General features: G+C 42.8%; 16 non-coding genes across 16 annotated transcripts; all 16 read left to right on the forward strand.

Annotated features, from left to right (window-relative positions):
- The first annotated feature begins 571 nt into the window (after positions 1-571).
- Positions 572-645, forward strand: TRNAI-AAU (transfer RNA isoleucine (anticodon AAU)). Its single transcript has one exon. It is a non-coding gene; the product is annotated as a tRNA-Ile (tRNA).
- A 2,806-nt stretch (positions 646-3,451) lies between these two features.
- TRNAI-AAU (transfer RNA isoleucine (anticodon AAU)) lies at positions 3,452-3,525 on the forward strand. The gene has a single exon. It is a non-coding gene; the product is annotated as a tRNA-Ile (tRNA).
- Positions 3,526-4,975: 1,450 nt separating this feature from the next.
- On the forward strand, positions 4,976-5,049 carry TRNAI-AAU (transfer RNA isoleucine (anticodon AAU)). Its single transcript has one exon. It is a non-coding gene; the product is annotated as a tRNA-Ile (tRNA).
- A 1,070-nt stretch (positions 5,050-6,119) lies between these two features.
- TRNAI-AAU (transfer RNA isoleucine (anticodon AAU)) lies at positions 6,120-6,193 on the forward strand. Its single transcript has one exon. It is a non-coding gene; the product is annotated as a tRNA-Ile (tRNA).
- Positions 6,194-6,868: 675 nt separating this feature from the next.
- TRNAI-AAU (transfer RNA isoleucine (anticodon AAU)) lies at positions 6,869-6,976 on the forward strand. Its single transcript has 2 exons — positions 6,869-6,906; positions 6,941-6,976. It is a non-coding gene; the product is annotated as a tRNA-Ile (tRNA).
- A 1,023-nt stretch (positions 6,977-7,999) lies between these two features.
- TRNAI-AAU (transfer RNA isoleucine (anticodon AAU)) lies at positions 8,000-8,073 on the forward strand. Its single transcript has one exon. It is a non-coding gene; the product is annotated as a tRNA-Ile (tRNA).
- Positions 8,074-8,798: 725 nt separating this feature from the next.
- TRNAI-AAU (transfer RNA isoleucine (anticodon AAU)) lies at positions 8,799-8,872 on the forward strand. Its single transcript has one exon. It is a non-coding gene; the product is annotated as a tRNA-Ile (tRNA).
- Positions 8,873-9,596: 724 nt separating this feature from the next.
- TRNAI-AAU (transfer RNA isoleucine (anticodon AAU)) lies at positions 9,597-9,670 on the forward strand. Its single transcript has one exon. It is a non-coding gene; the product is annotated as a tRNA-Ile (tRNA).
- Positions 9,671-10,675: 1,005 nt separating this feature from the next.
- TRNAI-AAU (transfer RNA isoleucine (anticodon AAU)) lies at positions 10,676-10,749 on the forward strand. Its single transcript has one exon. It is a non-coding gene; the product is annotated as a tRNA-Ile (tRNA).
- Positions 10,750-11,473: 724 nt separating this feature from the next.
- On the forward strand, positions 11,474-11,547 carry TRNAI-AAU (transfer RNA isoleucine (anticodon AAU)). Its single transcript has one exon. It is a non-coding gene; the product is annotated as a tRNA-Ile (tRNA).
- Positions 11,548-12,271: 724 nt separating this feature from the next.
- Positions 12,272-12,345, forward strand: TRNAI-AAU (transfer RNA isoleucine (anticodon AAU)). The gene has a single exon. It is a non-coding gene; the product is annotated as a tRNA-Ile (tRNA).
- Positions 12,346-13,350: 1,005 nt separating this feature from the next.
- On the forward strand, positions 13,351-13,424 carry TRNAI-AAU (transfer RNA isoleucine (anticodon AAU)). The gene has a single exon. It is a non-coding gene; the product is annotated as a tRNA-Ile (tRNA).
- Positions 13,425-14,100: 676 nt separating this feature from the next.
- Positions 14,101-14,174, forward strand: TRNAI-AAU (transfer RNA isoleucine (anticodon AAU)). The gene has a single exon. It is a non-coding gene; the product is annotated as a tRNA-Ile (tRNA).
- A 2,886-nt stretch (positions 14,175-17,060) lies between these two features.
- TRNAI-AAU (transfer RNA isoleucine (anticodon AAU)) lies at positions 17,061-17,134 on the forward strand. Its single transcript has one exon. It is a non-coding gene; the product is annotated as a tRNA-Ile (tRNA).
- Positions 17,135-17,810: 676 nt separating this feature from the next.
- On the forward strand, positions 17,811-17,918 carry TRNAI-AAU (transfer RNA isoleucine (anticodon AAU)). Its single transcript has 2 exons — positions 17,811-17,848; positions 17,883-17,918. It is a non-coding gene; the product is annotated as a tRNA-Ile (tRNA).
- A 1,023-nt stretch (positions 17,919-18,941) lies between these two features.
- On the forward strand, positions 18,942-19,015 carry TRNAI-AAU (transfer RNA isoleucine (anticodon AAU)). Its single transcript has one exon. It is a non-coding gene; the product is annotated as a tRNA-Ile (tRNA).
- Positions 19,016-19,658: the final 643 nt, after the last annotated feature.

The raw sequence follows: 19,658 nt of genomic DNA on the forward strand, positions 1-19,658 counted from the left end.
GTTGTTGTGAGGATAAGGGTTGTATTTGTGAATGAGTTATGCATTTTCTTTCAAGGAAAGAAAACTCCCCCCTGCAACTGGCCTCCCTCCTATGCTCCAGTCAGAAGCATACTTTTTCTGACTGAGCATGGTGCTAATCACGCCAAGTTAGCGAATTTGATCCCAGTATTGGCCACTTTGTCAATTTGGGAAAAATGTCTGCAGAAGCATTAGATTGATGCATAATTCCCACCCACAGCTTTAGATTTACTATGACAAGTTTGCTGTTTTGTTGGAAGCAGCAGTCCATAAATGGTCACAGGTCAGTACTGCTGTGGGAAATGACCAATGAGATGCATTTAACCTTCTTTGTCGCAGTACTACTTAAATGTGATGCAGGCCACAAGTCAGTTTGAAGATAATTGTAATATTCATGAATTTCCTTCAGATCACATGGAGTTTTTCTTTAGGTTGTTGTGAGGATAATGGTTGTCTGTGTGAATGAGTTAGGCATTTTTTTTCCAAGGGAAGAAAAAATCCCCCTGCAACTGGCCTCCCTCTTATGCTCCAGTTAGAAATATGCCTCTCAGCTGGCCGGTTAGCTCAGTTGGTTAGAGCGTGGTGCTAATAACGCCAAGGTCACGGGTTCGATCCCCGTATTGGCCACTTTGTCATTTTGGGAAATATTTCTGCAGAAGCATGAGATTGATGCAGAATTGGCACTCACAGCTTTAGAGTTACTAACACAAGATTGCTGTTTTGTTGGAAGCAGCTGTGCATACATAGTCACGGGTCAGTACTGCTGCGGACATAACCAATGTTGTTGTGAGGATAAGGGTTGTATTTGTGAATGAGTTAGGCATTTTCTTTCAAGGGAAGAAAACTCCCCCCTGCAACTGGCCTCCCTCCTATGCTCCAGTCAGAAGGCTTACTTTTTCTGACTGAGCATGGTGCTAATCACGCCAAGTTAGCGAATTTGATCCCAGTATTGGCCACTTTGTCAATTTGGGAAATATTTCTGCAGAAGGATGAGATTGATGCAGAATTGGCACTCACAGCTTTAGAGTTACTAACACAAGATTGCTGTTTTGTTGGAAGCAGCTCTGCATACATAGTCACGGGTCAGTACTGCTGCGGACATAACCAATGTTGTTGTGAGGATAAGGGTTGTATTTGTGAATGAGTTAGGCATTTTTTTTCCAAGGGAAGAAAACATCCCCCTACAACTGGCCTCCTGCTTATGCTTGAGTCAGAAACAAAACTCTCAGCTGGCTGTTTAGCTCATTTGGTTAGAGCGTGGTGCTAATAATGGCAAGGTCACGGGTCCCCGTATTGGCCTCCTTGTCATTTTGGGAAATATTTCTGCAGAAGCATGAGATTGATGCAGAATTGGCACTCACAGCTTTAGAGTTACTAACACAAGATTGCTGTTTTGTTGGAAGCAGCTGTGCATACATGGTCACGGGTCAGTACTGCTGCGGGACATAACCAATGTTGTTGTGAGGATAAGGGTTGTATTTGTGAATGAGTTAGGCATTTTCTTTCAAGGGAAGAAAACTCCCCCCTTCAACTGGCCTCCCTCCTATGCTCCAGTCAGAAGGCATACTTTTTCTGACTGAGCATGGTGCTAATCACGCCAAGTTAGCGGATTTGATCCCAGTATTGGCCACTTTGTCAATTTGGGAAATATTTCTGCAGAAACATGAGATTGATGCAGAATTCCCACCCACAGCTTTAGATTTACTATGACTAGTTTGCTGTTTTGTTGGAAGCAGCAGTCCATAAATGGTCACAGGTCAGTACTGCTGTGGGAAATGACCAATGAGATGCATTTAACCTTCTTTGTCCCAGTTCTACTTAAATGTGATGCAGGCTACAAGTCAGTTTGAAGATAATTGTCATATTCATGAATTTCCTTTAGATCACATGTAGTTTTTCTTTAGGTTGTTGTGAGGATAAGGGTTTTATGTGTGAATGACTTAGGCATTTTTTTTCCAAGGGAAGAAAAAATCCCCCTGCAACTGGCCTCCCTCTAATGCTCCAGTCAGAAACAGGACGCTCAGTTGGTTAGAGCGTGGTGCTAATAACGCCAAGGTCACGGGTTCGATCCCCGTATTGGCCACTTTGTCATTTTCTGGAAATATTTCTGCAGAAGCATGAGATTGATGCAGAATTGGCACTCACAGCTTTAGAGTTACTAACACAAGATTGCTGTTTTGTTGGAAGCAGCTGTGCATACATAGTCACGGGTCAGTACTGCTGCGGACATAACCAATGTTGTTGTGAGGATAAGGGTTGTATTTGTGAATGAGTTAGGCATTTTTTTTCCAAGGGAAGAAAACATCCCCCTACAACTGGCCTCCTGCTTATGCTTGAATCAGAAACAAACCTCTCAGCTGGCTGTTTAGCTCATTTGGTTAGAGCGTGGTGCTAATAATGGCAAGGTCACGGGTCCCTGTATTGGCCTCCTTGTCATTTTGGGAAATATTTCTGCAGAAGCATGAGATTGATGCAGAATTGGCACTCACAGCTTTAGAGTTACTAACACAAGATTGCTGTTTTGTTGGAAGCAGCTGTGCATACATAGTCACGGGTCAGTACTGCTGCGGACATAACCAATGTTGTTGTGAGGATAAGGGTTGTATTTGTGAATGAGTTAGGCATTTTCTTTCAAGGGAAGAAAACTCCCCCCTGCAACTGGCCTCCCTCCTATGCACCAGTCAGAAGGCTTACTTTTTCTGACTGAGCATGGTGCTAATCACGCCAAGTTAGCGAATTTGATCCCAGTATTGGCCACTTTGTCAATTTGGGAAATATTTCTGCAGAAGGATGAGATTGATGCAGAATTGGCACTCACAGCTTTAGAGTTACTAACACAAGATTGCTGTTTTGTTGGAAGCAGCTCTGCATACATAGTCACGGGTCAGTACTACTGCGGACATAACCAATGTTGTTGTGAGGATAAGGGTTGTATTTGTGAATGAGTTAGGCATTTTCTTTCAAGGGAAGAAAACTCCCCCCTGCAACTGGCCTCCCTCCTATGCTCCCGTCAGAAGGCACACTTTTTCTGACTGAGCATGGTGCTAATCACGCCAAGTTAGCGAATTTGATCCCAGTATTGGCCACTTTGTCAATTTGGGAAATATTTCTGCAGAAGCATGAGATTGATGCAGAATTCCCACCCACAGCTTTAGATTTACTATGACAAGTTTGCTGTTTTGTTGGAAGCAGCAGTCCATAAATGGTCACAGGTCAGTACTGCTGTGGGAAATGACCAATGAGATGCATTTAACCTTCTTTGTCCCAGTTCTACTTAAATGTGATGCAGGATACAAGTCAGTTTGAAGATAATTGTCATATTCATGAATTTCCTTCAGATCACATGTAGTTTTTCTTTAGGTTGTTGTGAGGATAAGGGTTTTATGTGTGAATGAGTTAGGCATTTTTTTCCAAGGGAAAAAGACTCTCAGCTGGCCGGTTAGCTCAGTTGGTTAGAGCGTGGTGCTAATAACGCCAAGGTCACGGGTTCGATCTCCGTATTGGCCACTTTGTCATTTTGGGAAATATTTCTGCAGAAGGATGAGATTGATGCAGAATTGGCACTCACAGCTTTAGAGTTACTAACACAAGATTGCTGTTTTGTTGGAAGCAGCTGTGCATACATAGTCACGGGTCAGTACTGCTGCGGACATAACCAATGTTGTTGTGAGGATAAGGGTTGTATTTGTGAATGAGTTAGGCATTTTCTTTCAAAGGAAGAAAACTCCCCCCTGCAACTGGCCTCCCTCCTATGCTCCAGTCAGAAGGCATACTTTTTCTGACTGAGCATGGTTCTAATCAAGCCAAGTTAGCGAATTTGATCCCAGTATTGGCCACTTTGTCAATTTGGGAAATATTTCTGCAGAAGCATGAGATTGATGCAGAATTCCCACCCACAGCTTTAGATTTACTATGACTAGTTTGCTGTTTTGTTGGAAGCAGCAGTCCATAAATGGTCACAGGTCAGTACTGCTGTGGGAAATGACCAATGAGATGCATTTAACCTTCTTTGTCCCAGTTCTACTTAAATGTGATGCAGGCTACAAGTCAGTTTGAAGATAATTGTCATATTCATGAATTTCCTTCAGATCACATGTAGTTTTTCTTTAGGTTGTTGTGAGGATAAGGGTTTTATGTGTGAATGAGTTAGGCATTTTTTTTCCAAGGGAAGAAAAAATCCCCCTGCAACTGGCCTCCCTCTTATGGTCCAGTCAGAAATATTCCTCTCAGCTGGCTGGTTAGCTCAGTTGGTTAGAGCGTGATGCTAATAACGCCAAGGTCACGGGTTTGATCCCCGTATTGGCCACTTTGTCATTTTGGGAAATATTTCTGCAGAAGGATGAGATTGATGCAGAATTGGCACTCACAGCTTTAGAGTTACTAACACAAGATTGCTGTTTTGTTGGAAGCAGCTGTGCATACATAGTCACGGGTCAGTACTGCTGCGGACATAACCAATGTTGTTGTGAGGATAAGGGTTGTATTTGTGAATGAGTTAGGCATTTTCTTTCAAGGAAAGAAAACTCCCCCCTGCAACTGGCCTCCCTCCTATGCTCCAGTCAGAAGCATACTTTTTCTGACTGAGCATGGTTTGATCCCAGTATTGGCCACTTTGTCAATTTGGGAAAAATGTCTGCAGAAGCATTAGATTGATGCAGAATTCCCACCCACAGCTTTAGATTTACTATGACAAGTTTGCTGTTTTGTTGGAAGCAGCAGTCCATAAATGGTCACAGGTCAGTACTGCTGTGGGAAATGACCAATGAGATGCATTTAACCTTCTTTGTCCCAGTTCTACTTAAATGTGATGCAGGCTACAAGTCAGTTTGAAGATAATTGTCATATTCATGAATTTCCTTCAGATCACATGTAGTTTTTCTTTAGGTTGTTGTGAGGATAATGGTTTTATGTGTGAATGAGTTAGGCATTTTTTTCCAAGGGAAAAAGACTTTCAGCTGGTCGGTTAGCTCAGTTGGTTAGAGCGTGGTGCTAATAATGCCAAGGTCACGGGTTCGATCCCCGTATTGGCCACTTTGTCATTTTGGGAAATATTTCTGCAGAAGCATGAGATTGATGCAGAATTGGCACTCACAGCTTTAGAGTTACTAACACAAGATTGCTGTTTTGTTGGAAGCAGCTGTGCATACATAGTCACGGGTCAGTACTGCTGCGGACATAACCAATGTTGTTGTGAGGATAAGGGTTGTATATGTGAATGAGTTAGGCATTTTTTTTCCAAGGGAAGAAAACATCCCCCTACAACTGGCCTCCTGCTTATGCTTGAGTCAGAAACAAAACTCTCAGCTGGCTGTTTAGCTCATTTGGTTAGAGCGTGGTGCTAATAATGGCAAGGTCACGGGTCCCCGTATTGGCCTCCTTGTCATTTTGGGAAATATTTCTGAAGAAGCATGAGATTGATGCAGAATTGGCACTCACAGCTTTAGAGTTACTAACACAAGATTGCTGTTTTGTTGGAAGCAGCTGTGCATACATGGTCACGGGTCAGTACTGCTGCGGGACATAACCAATGTTGTTGTGAGGATAAGGGTTGTATTTGTGAATGAGTTAGGCATTTTCTTTCAAGGGAAGAAAACTCCCCCCTGCAACTGGCCTCCCTCCTATGCTCCAGTCAGAAGGCATACTTTTTCTGACTGAGCATGGTGCTAATCACGCCAAGTTAGCGGATTTGATCCCAGTATTGGCCACTTTGTCAATTTGGGAAATATTTCTGCAGAAGCATGAGATTGATGCAGAATTCCCACCCACAGCTTTAGATTTACTATGACTAGTTTGCTGTTTTGTTGGAAGCAGCAGTCCATAAATGGTCACAGGTCAGTACTGCTGTGGGAAATGACCAATGAGATGCATTTAACCTTCTTTGTCCCAGTTCTACTTAAATGTGATGCAGGCTACAAGTCAGTTTGAAGATAATTGTCATATTCATGAATTTCCTTTAGATCACATGTAGTTTTTCTTTAGGTTGTTGTGAGGATAAGGGTTTTATGTGTGAATGACTTAGGCATTTTTTTTCCAAGGGAAGAAAAAATCCCCCTGCAACTGGCCTCACTCTAATGCTCCAGTCAGAAACAGGACTCTCAGCTGGTCGGTTAGCTCAGTTGGTTAGAGCGTGGTGCTAATAACGCCAAGGTCACGGGTTCGATCCCCGTATTGGCCACTTTGTCATTTTGGGAAATATTTCTGCAGAAGCATGAGATTGATGCAGAATTGGCACTCACAGCTTTAGAGTTACTAACACAAGATTGCTGTTTTGTTGGAAGCAGCTGTGCATACATAGTCACGGGTCAGTACTGCTGCGGACATAACCAATGTTGTTGTGAGGATAAGGGTTGTATTTGTGAATGAGTTAGGCATTTTCTTTCAAGGGAAGAAAACTCCCCCCTGCAACTGGCCTCCCTCCTATGCTCCAGTCAGAAGCATACTTTTTCTGACTGAGCATGGTGCTAATCACGCCAAGTTAGCGAATTTGATCCCAGTATTGGCCACTTTGTCAATTTGGGAAATATTTCTGCAGAAGCATGAGATTGATGCAGAATTCCCACCCACAGCTTTAGATTTAATATGACTAGTTTGCTGTTTTGTTGGAAGCAGCAGTCCATAAATGGTCACAGGTCAGTACTGCTGTGGGAAATGACCAATGAGATGCATTTAACCTTCTTTGTCCCAGTTCTACTTAAATGTGATGCAGGCTACAAGTCAGTTTGAAGATAATTGTCATATTCATGAATTTCCTTCAGATCACATATAGTTTTTCTTTAGGTTGTTGTGAGGATAAGGGTTTTATGTGTGAATGAGTTAGGCATTTTTTTCCAAGGGAAAAAGACTCTCAGCTGGCCGGTTAGCTCAGTTGGTTAGAGCGTGGTGCTAATAACGCCAAGGTCACGGTTAGAGCGTGGTGCTAATAACGCCAAGGTCACGGGTTCGATCCCCGTATTGGCCACTTTGTCATTTTCTGGAAATATTTCTGCTGAAGCATGAGATTGATGCAGAATTGGCACTCACAGCTTTAGAGTTACTAACACAAGATTGTAGTTTTGTTGGAAGCAGCTGTGCATACATAGTCACGGGTCAGTACTGCTGCGGACATAACCAATGTTGTTGTGAGGATAAGGGTTGTATTTGTGAATGAGTTAGGCATTTTTTTTCCAAGGGAAGAAAACATCCCCCTACAACTGGCCTCCTGCTTATGCTTGAGTCAGAAACAAACCTCTCAGCTGGCTGTTTAGCTCATTTGGTTAGAGCGTGGTGCTAATAATGGCAAGGTCACGGGTCCCCGTATTGGCCTCCTTGTCATTTTGGGAAATATTTCTGCAGAAGCATGAGATTGATGCAGAATTGGCACTCACAGCTTTAGAGTTACTAACACAAGATTGCTGTTTTGTTGGAAGCAGCTGTGCATACATGGTCACCGGTCAGTACTGCTGCGGGACATAACCAATGTTGTTGTGAGGATAAGGGTTGTATTTGTGAATGAGTTAGGCATTTTCTTTCAAGGGAAGAAAACTCCCCGCTGCAACTGGCCTCCCTCCTATGCTCCAGTCAGAAGGCATACTTTTTCTGACTGAGCATGGTGCTAATCACGCCAAGTTAGCGGATTTGATCCCAGTATTGGCCACTTTGTCAATTTGGGAAATATTTCTGCAGAAGCATGAGATTGATGCAGAATTCCCACCCACAGCTTTAGATTTACTATGACAAGTTTGCTGTTTTGTTGGAAGCAGCAGTCCATAAATGGTCACAGGTCAGTACTGCTGTGGGAAATGACCAATGAGATGCATTTAACCTTCTTTGTCCCAGTTCTACTTAAATGTGATGCAGGATACAAGTCAGTTTGAAGATAATTGTCATATTCATGAATTTCCTTCAGATCACATGTAGTTTTTCTTTAGGTTGTTGTGAGGATAAGGGTTTTATGTGTGAATGAGTTAGGCATTTTTTTCCAAGGGAAAAAAGACTCTCAGCTGGCCGGTTAGCTCAGTTGGTTAGAGCGTGGTGCTAATAACGCCAAGGTCACGGGTTCGATCCCCGTATTGGCCACTTTGTCATTTTGGGAAATATTTCTGCAGAAGGATGAGATTGATGCAGAATTGGCACTCATAGCTTTAGAGTTACTAACACAAGATTGCTGTTTTGTTGGAAGCAGCTGTGCATACATAGTCACGGGTCAGTACTGCTGCGGACATAACCAATGTTGTTGTGAGGATAAGGGTTGTATTTGTGAATGAGTTAGGCATTTTCTTTCAAAGGAAGAAAACTCCCCCCTGCAACTGGCCTCCCTCCTATGCTCCAGTCAGAAGGCATAATTTTTCTGACTGAGCATGGTGCTAATCAAGCCAAGTTAGCGAATTTGATCCCAGTATTGGCCACTTTGTCAATTTGGGAAATATTTCTGCAGAAGCATGTGATTGATGCAGAATTCCCACCCACAGCTTTAGATTTACTATGACTAGTTTGCTGTTTTGTTGGAAGCAGCAGTCCATAAATGGTCACAGGTCAGTACTGCTGTGGGAAATGACCAATGAGATGCATTTAACCTTCTTTGTCCCAGTTCTACTTAAATGTGATGCAGGCTACAAGTCAGTTTGAAGATAATTGTCATATTCATGAATTTCCTTCAGATCACATGTAGTTTTTCTTTAGGTTGTTGTGAGGATAAGGGTTTTATGTGTGAATGAGTTAGGCATTTTTTTTCCAAGGGAAGAAAAAATCCCCCTGCAACTGGCCTCCCTCTTATGGTCCAGTCAGAAATATGCATCTCAGCTGGCCGGTTAGCTCAGTTGGTTAGAGCGTGGTGCTAATAACGCCAAGGTCATGGGTTCGATCCCCGTATTGGCCACTTTGTCATTTTGGGAAATATTTCTGCAGAAGGATGAGATTGATGCAGAATTGGCACTCACAGCTTTAGAGTTACTAACACAAGATTGCTGTTTTGTTGGAAGCAGCTGTGCATACATAGTCACGGGTCAGTACTGCTGCGGACATAACCAATGTTGTTGTGAGGATAAGGGTTGTATTTGTGAATGAGTTAGGCATTTTCTTTCAAGGAAAGAAAACTCCCCCCTGCAACTGGCCTCCCTCCTATGCTCCAGTCAGAAGCATACTTTTTCTGACTGAGCATGGTGCTAATCACGCCAAGTTAGCAAATTTGATCCCAGTATTGGCCACTTTGTCAATTTGGGAAAAATGTCTGCAGAAGCATTAGATTGATGCAGAATTCCCACCCACAGCTTTAGATTTACTATGACAAGTTTGCTGTTTTGTTGGAAGCAGCAGTCCATAAATGGTCACAGGTCAGTACTGCTGTGGGAAATGACCAATGAGATGCATTTAACCTTCTTTGTCGCAGTACTACTTAAATGTGATGCAGGCCACAAGTCAGTTTGAAGATAATTGTAATATTCATGAATTTCCTTCAGATCACATGGAGTTTTTCTTTAGGTTGTTGTGAGGATAAGGGTTGTCTGTGTGAATGAGTTAGGCATTTTTTTTCCAAGGGAAGAAAAAATCCCCCTGCAACTGGCCTCCCTCTTATGCTCCAGTTAGAAATATGTCTCTCAGCTGGCCGGTTAGCTCAGTTGGTTAGAGCGTGGTGCTAATAACGCCAAGGTCACGGGTTCGATCCCTGTATTGGCCACTTTGTCATTTTGGGAAATATTTCTGCAGAAGCATGAGATTGATGCAGAATTGGCACTCACAGCTTTAGAGTTACTAACACAAGATTGCTGTTTTGTTGGAAGCAGCTGTGCATACATAGTCACGGGTCAGTACTGCTGCGGACATAACCAATGTTGTTGTGAGGATAAGGGTTGTATTTGTGAATGAGTTAGGCATTTTCTTTCAAGGGAAGAAAACTCCCCCCTGCAACTGGCCTCCCTCCTATGCTCCAGTCAGAAGGCTTACTTTTTCTGACTGAGCATGGTGCTAATCACGCCAAGTTAGCGAATTTGATCCCAGTATTGGCCACTTTGTCAATTTGGGAAATATTTCTGCAGAAGGATGAGATTGATGCAGAATTGGCACTCACAGCTTTAGAGTTACTAACACAAGATTGCTGTTTTGTTGGAAGCAGCTCTGCATACATAGTCACGGGTCAGTACTACTGCGGACATAACCAATGTTGTTGTGAGGATAAGGGTTGTATTTGTGAATGAGTTAGGCATTTTCTTTCAAGGGAAGAAAACTCCCCCCTGCAACTGGCCTCCCTCCTATGCTCCAGTCAGAAGGCATACTTTTTCTGACTGAGCATGGTGCTAATCACGCCAAGTTAGCGAATTTGATCCCAGTATTGGCCACTTTGTCAATTTGGGAAATATTTCTGCAGAAGCATGAGATTGATGCAGAATTCCCACCCACAGCATTAGATTTACTATGACAAGTTTGCTGTTTTGTTGGAAGCAGCAGTCCATAAATGGTCACAGGTCAGTACTGCTGTGGGAAATGACCAATGAGATGCATTTAACCTTCTTTGTCCCAGTTCTACTTAAATGTGATGCAGGATACAAGTCAGTTTGAAGATAATTGTCATATTCATGAATTTCCTTCAGATCACATGTAGTTTTTCTTTAGGTTGTTGTGAGGATAAGGGTTTTATGTGTGAATGAGTTAGGCATTTTTTTCCAAGGGAAAAAGACTCTCAGCTGGCCGGTTAGCTCAGTTGGTTAGAGCGTGGTGCTAATAACGCCAAGGTCATGGGTTCGATCCCCGTATTGGCCACTTTGTCATTTTGGGAAATATTTCTGCAGAAGGATGAGATTGATGCAGAATTGGCACTCACAGCTTTAGAGTTACTAACACAAGATTGCTGTTTTGTTGGAAGCAGCTGTGCATACATAGTCACGGGTCAGTACTGCTGCGGACATAACCAATGTTGTTGTGAGGATAAGGGTTGTATTTGTGAATGAGTTAGGCATTTTCTTTCAAGGAAAGAAAACTCCCCCCTGCAACTGGCCTCCCTCCTATGCTCCAGTCAGAAGCATACTTTTTCTGACTGAGCATGGTGCTAATCACGCCAAGTTAGCAAATTTGATCCCAGTATTGGCCACTTTGTCAATTTGGGAAAAATGTCTGCAGAAGCATTAGATTGATGCAGAATTCCCACCCACAGCTTTAGATTTACTATGACAAGTTTGCTGTTTTGTTGGAAGCAGCAGTCCATAAATGGTCACAGGTCAGTACTGCTGTGGGAAATGACCAATGAGATGCATTTAACCTTCTTTGTCGCAGTACTACTTAAATGTGATGCAGGCCACAAGTCAGTTTGAAGATAATTGTAATATTCATGAATTTCCTTCAGATCACATGGAGTTTTTCTTTAGGTTGTTGTGAGGATAAGGGTTGTCTGTGTGAATGAGTTAGGCATTTTTTTTCCAAGGGAAGAAAAAATCCCCCTGCAACTGGCCTCCCTCTTATGCTCCAGTTAGAAATATGTCTCTCAGCTGGCCGGTTAGCTCAGTTGGTTAGAGCGTGGTGCTAATAACGCCAAGGTCACGGGTTCGATCCCTGTATTGGCCACTTTGTCATTTTGGGAAATATTTCTGCAGAAGCATGAGATTGATGCAGAATTGGCACTCACAGCTTTAGAGTTACTAACACAAGATTGCTGTTTTGTTGGAAGCAGCTGTGCATACATAGTCACGGGTCAGTACTGCTGCGGACATAACCAATGTTGTTGTGAGGATAAGGGTTGTATTTGTGAATGAGTTAGGCATTTTCTTTCAAGAAAAGAAAACTCCCCCCTGCAACTGGCCTCCCTCCTATGCTCCAGTCAGAAGCATACTTTTTCTGACTGAGCATGGTGCTAATCACGCCAAGTTAGCGAATTTGATCCCAGTATTGGCCACTTTGTCAATTTGGGAAAAATGTCTGCAGAAGCATTAGATTGATGCAGAATTCCCACCCACAGCTTTAGATTTACTATGACAAGTTTGCTGTTTTGTTGGAAGCAGCAGTCCATAAATGGTCACAGGTCAGTACTGCTGTGGGAAATGACCAATGAGATGCATTTAACCTTCTTTGTCGCAGTACTACTTAAATGTGATGCAGGCCACAAGTCAGTTTGAAGATAATTGTAATATTCATGAATTTCCTTCAGATCACATGGAGTTTTTCTTTAGGTTGTTGTGAGGATAAGGGTTGACTGTGTGAATGAGTTAGGCATTTTTTTTCCAAGGGAAGAAAAAATCCCCCTGCAACTGGCCTCCCTCTTATGCTCCAGTTAGATATATGCCTCTCAGCTGGCCGGTTAGCTCAGTTGGTTAGAGCGTGGTGCTAATAACGCCAAGGTCACGGGTTCGATCCCCGTATTGGCCACTTTGTCATTTTGGGAAATATTTCGGCAGAAGCATGAGATTGATGCAGAATTGGCACTCACAGCTTTAGAGTTACTAACACAAGATTGCTGTTTTGTTGGAAGCAGCTGTGCATACATAGTCACGGGTCAGTACTGCTGCGGACATAACCAATGTTGTTGTGAGGATAAGAGTTGTATTTGTGAATGAGTTAGGCATTTTCTTTCAAGGGAAGAAAACTCCCCCCTGCAACTGGCCTCCCTCCTATGCTCCAGTCAGAAGGCTTACTTTTTCTGACTGAGCATGGTGCTAATCACGCCAAGTTAGCGAATTTGATCCCAGTATTGGCCACTTTGTCAATTTGGGAAATATTTCTGCAGAAGGATGAGATTGATGCAGAATTGGCACTCACAGCTTTAGAGTTACTAACACAAGATTGCTGTTTTGTTGGAAGCAGCTCTGCATACATAGTCACGGGTCAGTACTACTGCGGACATAACCAATGTTGTTGTGAGGATAAGGGTTCTATTTGTGAATGAGTTAGGCATTTTCTTTCAAGGGAAGAAAACTCCCCCCTGCAACTGGCCTCCCTCCTATGCTCCAGTCAGAAGGCATACTTTTTCTGACTGAGCATGGTGCTAATCACGCCAAGTTAGCGAATTTGATCCCAGTATTGGCCACTTTGTCAATTTGGGAAATATTTCTGCAGAAGCATGAGATTGATGCAGAATTCCCACCCACAGCTTCAGATTTACTATGACAAGTTTGCTGTTTTGTTGGAAGCAGCAGTCCATAAATGGTCACAGGTCAGTACTGCTGTGGGAAATGACCAATGAGATGCATTTAACCTTCTTTGTCCCAGTTCTACTTAAATGTGATGCAGGATACAAGTCAGTTTGAAGATAATTGTCATATTCATGAATTTCCTTCAGATCACATGTAGTTTTTCTTTAGGTTGTTGTGAGGATAAGGGTTTTATGTGTGAATGAGTTAGGCATTTTTTTCCAAGGGAAAAAGACTCTCAGCTGGCCGGTTAGCTCAGTTGGTTAGAGCGTGGTGCTAATAACGCCAAGGTCACGGGTTCGATCCCTGTATTGGCCACTTTGTCATTTTGGGAAATATTTCTGCAGAAGGATGAGATTGATGCAGAATTGGCACTCACAGCTTTAGAGTTACTAACACAAGATTGCTGTTTTGTTGGAAGCAGCTGTGCATACATAGTCACGGGTCAGTACTGCTGCGGACATAACCAATGTTGTTGTGAGGATAAGGGTTGTATTTGTGAATGAGTTAGGCATTTTCTTTCAAAGGAAGAAAACTCCCCCCTGCAACTGGCCTCCCTCCTATGCTCCAGTCAGAAGGCATACTTTTTCTGACTGAGCATGGTTCTAATCAAGCCAAGTTAGCGAATTTGATCCCAGTATTGGCCACTTTGTCAATTTGGGAAATATTTCTGCAGAAGCATGAGATTGATGCAGAATTCCCACCCACAGCTTTAGATTTACTATGACTAGTTTGCTGTTTTGTTGGAAGCAGCAGTCCATAAATGGTCACAGGTCAGTACTGCTGTGGGAAATGACCAATGAGATGCATTTAACCTTCTTTGTCCCAGTTCTACTTAAATGTGATGCAGGCTACAAGTCAGTTTGAAGATAATTGTCATATTCATGAATTTCCTTCAGATCACATGTAGTTTTTCTTTAGGTTGTTGTGAGGATAAGGGTTTTATGTGTGAATGAGTTAGGCATTTTTTTCCAAGGGAAAAAGACTCTCAGCTGGCCGGTTAGCTCAGTTGGTTAGAGCGTGGTGCTAATAACGCCAAGGTCACGGGTTCGATCCCCGTATTGGCCACTTTGTCATTTTGGGAAATATTTCTGCAGAAGGATGAGATTGATGCAGAATTGGCACTCACAGCTTTAGAGTTACTAACACAAGATTGCTGTTTTGTTGGAAGCAGCTGTGCATACATAGTCACGGGTCAGTACTGCTGCGGACATAACCAATGTTGTTGTGAGGATAAGGGTTGTATTTGTGAATGAGTTAGGCATTTTCTTTCAAGGAAAGAAAACTCCCCCCTGCAACTGGCCTCCCTCCTATGCTCCAGTCAGAAGCATACTTTTTCTGACTGAGCATGGTGCTAATCACGCCAAGTTAGCGAATTTGATCCCAGTATTGCCCACTTTGTCAATTTGGGAAAAATGTCTGCAGAAGCATTAGATTGATGCAGAATTCCCACCCACAGCTTTAGATTTACTATGACAAGTTTGCTGTTTTGTTGGAAGCAGCAGTCCATAAATGGTCACAGGTCAGTACTGCTGTGGGAAATGACCAATGAGATGCATTTAACCTTCTTTGTCCCAGTTCTACTTAAATGTGATGCAGGCTACAAGTCAGTTTGAAGATAATTGTCATATTCATGAATTTCCTTCAGATCACATGTAGTTTTTCTTTAGGTTGTTGTGAGGATAAGGGTTTTATGTGTGAATGAGTTAGGCATTTTTTTCCAAGGGAAAAAGACTCTCCGCTGGCCGGTTAGCTCAGTTGGTTAGAACGCCAAGGTCACGGGTTCGATCCCCGTATTGGCCACTTTGTCATTTTGGGAAATATTTCTGCAGAAGCATGAGATTGATGCAGAATTGGCACTCACAGCTTTAGAGTTACTAACACAAGATTGCTGTTTTGTTGGAAGCAGCTGTGCATACATAGTCACGGGTCAGTACTGCTGCGGACATAACCAATGTTGTTGTGAGGATAAGGGTTGTATTTGTGAATGAGTTAGGCATTTTTTTTCCAAGGGAAGAAAACATCTCCCTACAACTGGCCTCCTGCTTATGCTTGAGTCAGAAACAAAACTCTCAGCTGGCTGTTTAGCTCATTTGGTTAGAGCGTGGTGCTAATAATGGCAAGGTCACGGGTCCCCGTATTGGCCTCCTTGTCATTTTGGGAAATATTTCTGCAGAAGCATGAGATTGATGCAGAATTGGCACTCACAGCTTTAGAGTTACTAACACAAGATTGCTGTTTTGTTGGAAGCAGCTGTGCATACATGGTCACGGGTCAGTACTGCTGCGGGACATAACCAATGTTGTTGTGAGGATAAGGGTTGTATTTGTGAATGAGTTAGGCATTTTCTTTCAAGGGAAGAAAACTCCCCCCTGCAACTGGCCTCCCTCCTATGCTCCAGTCAGAAGGCTTACTTTTTCTGACTGAGCATGGTGCTAATCACGCCAAGTTAGCGGATTTGATCCCAGTATTGGCCACTTTGTCAATTTGGGAAATATTTCTGCAGAAGCATGAGATTGATGCAGAATTCCCACCCACAGCTTTAGATTTACTATGACTAGTTTGCTGTTTTGTTGGAAGCAGCAGTCCATAAATGGTCACAGGTCAGTACTGCTGTGGGAAATGACCAATGAGATGCATTTAACCTTCTTTGTCCCAGTTCTACTTAAATGTGATGCAGGCTACAAGTCAGTTTGAAGATAATTGTCATATTCATGAATTTCCTTCAGATCACATGTAGTTTTTCTTTAGGTTGTTGTGAGGATAAGGGTTTTATGTGTGAATGAGTTAGGCATTTTTTTCCAAGGGAAAAAGACTCTCCGCTGGCCGGTTAGCTCAGTTGGTTAGAACGCCAAGGTCACGGGTTCGATCCCCGTATTGGCCACTTTGTCATTTTGGGAAATATTTCTGCAGAAGCATGAGATTGATGCAGAATTGGCACTCACAGCTTTAGAGTTACTAACACAAGATTGCTGTTTTGTTGGAAGCAGCTGTGCATACATAGTCACGGGTCAGTACTGCTGCGGACATAACCAATGTTGTTGTGAGGATAAGGGTTGTATTTGTGAATGAGTTAGGCATTTTTTTTCCAAGGGAAGAAAACATCTCCCTACAACTGGCCTCCTGCTTATGCTTGAGTCAGAAACAAAACTCTCAGCTGGCTGTTTAGCTCATTTGGTTAGAGCGTGGTGCTAATAATGGCAAGGTCACGGGTCCCCGTATTGGCCTCCTTGTCATTTTGGGAAATATTTCTGCAGAAGCATGAGATTGATGCAGAATTGGCACTCACAGCTTTAGAGTTACTAACACAAGATTGCTGTTTTGTTGGAAGCAGCTGTGCATACATGGTCACGGGTCAGTACTGCTGCGGGACATAACCAATGTTGTTGTGAGGATAAGGGTTGTATTTGTGAATGAGTTAGGCATTTTCTTTCAAGGGAAGAAAACTCCCCCCTGCAACTGGCCTCCCTCCTATGCTCCAGTCAGAAGGCATACTTTTTCTGACTGAGCATGGTGCTAATCACGCCAAGTTAGCGGATTTGATCCCAGTATTGGCCACTTTGTCAATTTGGGAAATATTTCTGCAGAAGCATGAGATTGATGCAGAATTCCCACCCACAGCTTTAGATTTACTATGACTAGTTTGCTGTTTTGTTGGAAGCAGCAGTCCATAAATGGTCACAGGTCAGTACTGCTGTGGGAAATGACCAATGAGATGCATTTAACCTTCTTTGTCCCAGTTCTACTTAAATGTGATGCAGGCTACAAGTCAGTTTGAAGATAATTGTCATATTCATGAATTTCCTTTAGATCACATGTAGTTTTTCTTTAGGTTGTTGTGAGGATAAGGGTTTTATGTGTGAATGACTTAGGCATTTTTTTTCCAAGGGAAGAAAAAATCCCCCTGCAACTGGCCTCCCTCTAATGCTCCAGTCAGAAACAGGACTCTCAGCTGGTCGGTTAGCTCAGTTGGTTAGAGCGTGGTGCTAATAACGCCAAGGTCACGGGTTCGATCCCCGTATTGGCCACTTTGTCATTTTGGGAAATATTTCTGCAGAAGCATGAGATTGATGCAGAATTGGCACTCACAGCTTTAGAGTTACTAACACAAGATTGCTGTTTTGTTGGAAGCAGCTGTGCATACATAGTCACGGGTCAGTACTGCTGCGGACATAACCAATGTTGTTGTGAGGATAAGGGTTGTATTTGTGAATGAGTTAGGCATTTTCTTTCAAGGGAAGAAAACTCCCCTCTGCAACTGGCCTCCCTCCTATGCTCCAGTCAGAAGGCATACTTTTTCTGACTGAGCATGGTGCTAATCACGCCAAGTTAGCGAATTTGATCCCAGTATTGGCCACTTTGTCAATTTGGGAAATATTTCTGCAGAAGCATGAGATTGATGCAGAATTCCCACCCACAGCTTTAGATTTAATATGACTAGTTTGCTGTTTTGTTGGAAGCAGCAGTCCATAAATGGTCACAGGTCAGTACTGCTGTGGGAAATGACCAATGAGATGCATTTAACCTTCTTTGTCCCAGTTCTACTTAAATGTGATGCAGGCTACAAGTCAGTTTGAAGATAATTGTCATATTCATGAATTTCCTTCAGATCACATGTAGTTTTTCTTTAGGTTGTTGTGAGGATAAGGGTTTTATGTGTGAATGAGTTAGGCATTTTTTTCCAAGGGAAAAAGACTCTCAGCTGGCCGGTTAGCTCAGTTGGTTAGAGCGTGGTGCTAATAACGCCAAGGTCACGGTTAGAGCGTGGTGCAAATAACGCCAAGGTCACGGGTTCGATCCCCGTATTGGCCACTTTGTCATTTTCTGGAAATATTTCTGCAGAAGCATGAGATTGATGCAGAATTGGCACTCACAGCTTTAGAGTTACTAACACAAGATTGTAGTTTTGTTGGAAGCAGCTGTGCATACATAGTCACGGGTCAGTACTGCTGCGGACATAACCAATGTTGTTGTGAGGATAAGGGTTGTATTTGTGAATGAGTTAGGCATTTTTTTTCCAAGGGAAGAAAACATCCCCCTACAACTGGCCTCCTGCTTATGCTTGAGTCAGAAACAAACCTCTCAGCTGGCTGTTTAGCTCATTTGGTTAGAGCGTGGTGCTAATAATGGCAAGGTCACGGGTCCCCGTATTGGCCTCCTTGTCATTTTGGGAAATATTTCTGCAGAAGCATGAGATTGATGCAGAATTGGCACTCACAGCTTTAGAGTTACTAACACAAGATTGCTGTTTTGTTGGAAGCAGCTGTGCATACATAGTCACGGGTCAGTACTGCTGCGGGACATAACCAATGTTGTTGTGAGGATAAGGGTTGTATTTGTGAATGAGTTAGGCATTTTCTTTCAAGGGAAGAAAACTCCCCCCTGCAACTGGCCTCCCTCCTATGCTCCAGTCAGAAGGCATACTTTTTCTGACTGAGCATGGTGCTAATCACGCCAAGTTAGCGGATTTGATCCCAGTATTGGCCACTTTGTCAATTTGGGAAATATTTCTGCAGAAGCATGAGATTGATGCAGAATCCCCACCCACAGCTTTAGATTTACTATGACAAGTTTGCTGTTTTGTTGGAAGCAGCAGTCCATAAATGGTCACAGGTCAGTACTGCTGTGGGAAATGACCAATGAGATGCATTTAACCTTCTTTGTCCCAGTTCTACTTAAATGTGATGCAGGATACAAGTCAGTTTGAAGATAATTGTCATATTCATGAATTTCCTTCAGATCACATGTAGTTTTTCTTTAGGTTGTTGTGAGGATAAGGGTTTTATGTGTGAATGAGTTAGGCATTTTTTTCCAAGGGAAAAAAGACTCTCAGCTGGCCGGTTAGCTCAGTTGGTTAGAGCGTGGTGCTAATAACGCCAAGGTCACGGGTTCGATCCCCGTATTGGCCACTTTGTCATTTTGGGAAATATTTCTGCAGAAGGATGAGATTGATGCAGAATTGGCACTCACAGCTTTAGAGTTACTAACACAAGATTGCTGTTTTGTTGGAAGCAGCTGTGCATACATAGTCACGGGTCAGTACTGCTGCGGACATAACCAATGTTGTTGTGAGGATAAGGGTTGTATTTGTGAATGAGTTAGGCATTTTCTTTCAAAGGAAGAAAACTCCCCCCTGCAACTGGCCTCCCTCCTATGCTCCAGTCAGAAGGCATACTTTTTCTGACTGAGCATGGTGCTAATCAAGCCAAGTTAGCGAATTTGATCCCAGTATTGGCCACTTTGTCAATTTGGGAAATATTTCTGCAGAAGCATGTGATTGATGCAGAATTCCCACCCACAGCTTTAGATTTACTATGACTAGTTTGCTGTTTTGTTGGAAGCAGCAGTCCATAAATGGTCACAGGTCAGTACTGCTGTGGGAAATGACCAATGAGATGCATTTAACCTTCTTTGTCCCAGTTCTACTTAAATGTGATGCAGGCTACAAGTCAGTTTGAAGATAATTGTCATATTCATGAATTTCCTTCAGATCACATGTAGTTTTTCTTTAGGTTGTTGTGAGGATAAGGGTTTTATGTGTGAATGAGTTAG

This window comes from Ambystoma mexicanum, chromosome 1p (assembly GCF_040938575.1).
Source record: "Ambystoma mexicanum isolate Mex_15411 chromosome 1p, UKY_AmexF1_1, whole genome shotgun sequence".
NCBI lineage: Eukaryota > Metazoa > Chordata > Amphibia > Caudata > Ambystomatidae > Ambystoma > Ambystoma mexicanum.